The following is a 5,000-nucleotide window of genomic DNA, read 5'->3' on the forward strand; positions in this document are numbered from 1 at the left end:
TTTTGTGGCGAAAGGGTGGGGAGAGGTCCACGGCTGCTCAAGCATGAGCATACCTTTTGATTGATTGATATATATATTATAATATTTAATATATATATATAAAATTTTAATAATATTTGTGAGTGTGTGTGAGTGATATATATATACACAAAATGCCGAAAGTAATATATGTGTGTGTGTGTGGTGTGTTTTGTGTGTGTGTGGGGGGGTCTGTTGATTTTTTATATAGATACATATTAGCTGTGGTGGTGTGTGTGTGTGTGTGTGTGTGGTGTGTTGTGGTGTGTGTGGTGTGTAAATTTTGGGAGGAGTTAAGAAGGAGGGAAAAGTAGGAAAAGGTGGGGGGAGGGGGTGGAAGGAAGGAGGGGGGAGAAAAGGGGGGAGAAGGAAAAGGTGGATAAAAAGGGAAGAAAAGAAAACGAGATGGCGAGGGGGAAGGAGAAGAGAAGATAAGGAGGGAGGGGAGAAGGAAAGAAGGAAGGAGGGAGGGGGAAAGGAGGGGGGGAAAGGAGAAGGGGAACGGGGGAAAGGGGTGGAAGGAGGGAGGAAGGGAGGGAGGGGAAAAAGGGGAAAGGGGAACGGGGGGAAGGGGAAAGGGAAAGGGGGGAGGAAGGGAGGGGGGGGGGAGAAGGGGAGGAGGGAGAACGAAGAAAAGGGATATAGAATTTTTTCCTTTTTTTGCATTAATTCTCATCGTCTTTGTCCTCTTTGTCTCTCCCTCTGTCTTTGTTCCGTAGAAGCATTTATATTTTTTTAATTTTTTTTTTTTTATTGTTTTACAGTGAAAGGAAACGGATAGGCTGTAACACGCCAGATACATGAATAGACAAGATGGTATAAAGGAAGCAGAGAGCATACATACTTACATACAGAGAGAGAGAGAGAGAGAGAGAGAAGGAGGAAAAGAGAGAAGAGAGGAGAGAGAGAGAGAGAGGAGAGGAGAGAAGATGGAGAGAGAGAGAGAGAAGAAAGGGGGGGGAGATAGATAGATAGATAGATAGATGACAGATAGATAATTTGATAGATAGAGAGAGAGAGAGAGAGAGAGGGAGAGAGAAGAGACGAGAGAGAGAGAGAGAGAGAGAGAGAGAGAGAGAGAGAGAGAGAGAGAGAGAGAAAGAAGAGAGAGTGAGAGTGGAGAGAGAGAGGGGGGGGGATGATAGATAGATAGATAGACAGATAGATAGACACAAGATAGATAGATAAATAGATGGATAGATAGTAGTAGAGAGAGAGGAGAGAGAGGGGAATGAGAGGAGAGAGAAAAGAGAGAAGAAGGGGAGGGAGAGGAAAAAGAGAGGCGAAGAAGAAAAGAAGAAGGGGAAGAAGAAAAAAAAAAGTGGCAAGAGACACCCGTCTGCCCCCCCCTCCCTCCCCCCCCATCGGCGGAAAAAAGAAAATTTGAGATTTTTCGATGCCCCCGTTCCCCGCCCGGTCATTTTTTGATGTGTTTTATTTCCCAATAAACTCGATTTTCTGCCATGCTTCAGTTTCCCCAAATGCGAGTTTCCCGCGGTTTTTTCTACTTTCCTGTCTCTGTCTTGTCTCTGCTGTCTTCTCTGTTTCTCTCTCTCTCTCTCTTCTCCTCTCTTCTCTCTCTTAATATATATATATATATTAATATATATAATATATATATAATATAATTATATTACATAATATATATATATTATATAATATATATATAATATATTATTAATTTTATAATTATTTATATATTATTGTTTGGGGGGTGGTGTGTGGTGTGTATGTATGTTGTGATAATGTATATATATAATATATATATATATATATAATTAATATATATATATATATTATATATTTTATTGTGTTTGTGTGTGGGGTTGGGTTTTGTTGTGTGTGTGTTTTTTTGTGTGTGTGTGTTGTGTGTGTTGGGGGTGTGTGTGGGGGGTGTGTGGGTATGTATTATATATAATATATATATTTTATTAATATATAATAATATATATATATTATATTATATAATATATATATATTATTATTACATAATATATATATATTAATAAATTATATTATATATATATAATATATAATATACACACATATGTGTGTGGGGTTGTGTGTGTGTTGTATGTATGTGTTATATATTATAATAATATATATATTATTATATATATATATATATATATAATATTATATATATATATATTATATATAATATATAATTATATTATTATTATGTATTTTTATATATAATTTTATATATATATATTATATATGTATTATATATTTAATATATATATAAATACATTTGGTGTGGTGTGTGGGTGTGTGTGTGTGTGTGTGTGTATGTGTGTGGTGTGTGTTTTTGGTGGGTGTGTTTGTTGTGTGTTTTTTTTGCGCGCGGTGGTGTGGTGTGTGGTTAAAATGTATATGTATATAATATATAAAATAAATTAATTTTAAAATTTTTATATATTATTAAATATAATATATATATATGTGTGTGTGGTGTGGTGGTGTGTGTGTGTGTGTGTTTTGGTGTGGTGGTGTGGGTGTGTGTCTTTTAAATGGGTGTGGTTTAGTATGTGCGGTGGGAAGGGGATGTGGCATTGGGTTCATACACACGTACCCTATGTCAGACAGCGACAGTCAGATGTTGGAAGAATTTGAAAGAATACTGCAGAAACATCTATTTCATTATTCATCTGAGGATCAGCACATTTCTTTTTAATTTCGTTATTTTTTGCGCTAACCCGTTGATATTTTACCCACAACTTAAATAATTAAAACTTTCATAATAGCATTTTTTTTTTGTTTTTATGTGCGTTTTATTGAATTTCTGAATGTGATTTTCCCCTTAATTAAATGTTTTTATTTCAGAGAAAAAAAAAGACAAATAAAATGGGTTTTGAGATTTGCGTTTCATTTATTCATCTTACGGTTTAGATGGTAAAAAATAAGACAAAAAAAAATTAAGGAAAAGGAATAAAAGAAAAGACGGAGAGAAGAAGAGGAAGAAGAAGAAGAAGTAGAAGAAGAAAAATGAATAAATGATATCGTCGAAGAAAGTAATGAATTTATAACGATTATGATAATGACAGTGATGGTGATGATTATGATGGTGGTGATAATGATGATGGTGATTATGATTATTATTATTACTGTTACTATTATTATTATTATTATTATTATTATTATTATTATTATTATTATTATTATTATTATTATTATCATTATTATTACTATTATGATGATGATGATGATGATGACGATAATGATAATGATGATTGTAGTGATGATGATGGTGATGGAAAATGTTTGCAAGGATCATGATGATTGTGTAGTGATAATGGTGTGTTGATTTTTTTGATCAAGGAATATTATATAATTAGGAGGAGGTGGATAATGACGATAAACTAATGCAAATGAGAGAAATGGCGTAATGTTGGAAATAGACTTAATAAATACAAGAAAAAAGTGTGTGTGTGTGTGTGTGTGTGTGTTTGTATGTGTGTGTGGGGTGTTATCGAGGGCAAAAACAAATGACGAACGAATGGAAGGGATAAGACAAGGAGAAAAAGGTACACAGGCAAAAAACAAATAAAAAAATAAATGAGGAAAAAGGAAAAGAAAAGGACAGAGGAAAGAGAGAGGAACAGGAATAAGAGGCGGAGACGAGGATAAAAGGGGGGGAGGGGAGGGGGAAGGGAGTTTAAAATATAGAGAGAAGGGGGGAGGGGGGAGGGGGATTACCGTATGAAAGATAGATGCAACGCAATTGATAAACACAAGGAACGGATAACTATGAAATGCCGGAAAAAAGAGGAAGGAAAAGAAAAAAAAAGAAAAAAAAAAAAGTTGAGCCAAAACACGCCCTTTCCTTTCGTAAATGGGTTTTTGTGAGGCGTAAAGTTCGTTTGGGTTTTTTTGGGTTTATGTAAGTGTGATTCACTTGTATGTTTAGAAATGAGGGTGGAAGGCTGTTTGCGTTTGTTTGTGAGGAAAATTTCTCTATTTCTCTATAACTTGTTTGGGCGAATCTAGCTCTTGTTTGCTTGCTTTTGTTTGTGAGGGTCTATGTTGTTTGAGTTTGTATGAAAGTGTCATTTTAGTTATCTGTTTGTGTCAACAAGTAGTTCCGTTTGTTATGTATATAAGAGGGTATACCTGTTTGTGTGTGAGGTTGCAGTTTGCTGTTTTTTTTATTGTTTTGAAGGTGTAACCAAATTTTTTTTTTGAAGTAAGGTTGTACTTCGCTTGTTTGTGTCTGTAAGTGGTACACTTACTTACGTGAAAAAGGGTGTAGTTCAAATTGTTTATGTGTGTGTGAGGGTTTAACTCGCTAATGTCTATGTGCGTATATAGTTGACGTTTTTGTGAAAAAGTTATTTCGCTTTACAGGTGTGGTTTTGTGTTTGGTAAAAGGCTTCGTTTGCTTTTTTAGTGCAAAAGGGGGAAACCCCTTTTTTGTTTGGGGGAGGGGATAGTTCGCTCGTTGTTAGCGGTGCAAGTGTGAATATCTTTTTTGTGTGAAATATGTAGTTCACTTGTTTGTTGAAAAAATGTAGTTCACTTTTTTGTGTAAAAAAAGAGTTCCTTTTTTTGTGTGAAAAATGTAGTTTACTTTTTGGTGTGTGGGAAAATAGGTGATTGTTTGTGGTGTGTATTTATTTAAGGGGAGTTTGTTTTGTATAGATGTGGTTTAAGTGTGTATTATATGTATGTGCGTGGTTTAATTGTGTTAAATGTGTTTTGGGTTTTTAATGTGTGTGTTTGTGTATGGGCGTGTGGTGGGGGTGTGTGTGATTAATGTGTATATATATAATATATAATTATTATATATATATAATATAATTGAGTGGGTTTGTTTAAAGTGTGTGTTAGTGTGCGTGTGCGCCCGTGTGTGGTGGCGTGGTTTGCTGCGGTGTGGGAACGTGTGCTGTGTGCGTCTATTCGTGAAAAACCCAAAAATAAACGCAAAAATTAAGCTATAACTAGTTCTAAAAAAGAAAAAAAAAAAAAAAAAAAAAAAAAAA

The sequence above is a fragment of the Penaeus monodon genome, chromosome 6, assembly GCF_015228065.2.
Source record: "Penaeus monodon isolate SGIC_2016 chromosome 6, NSTDA_Pmon_1, whole genome shotgun sequence".
Classification (NCBI taxonomy): domain Eukaryota; kingdom Metazoa; phylum Arthropoda; class Malacostraca; order Decapoda; family Penaeidae; genus Penaeus; species Penaeus monodon.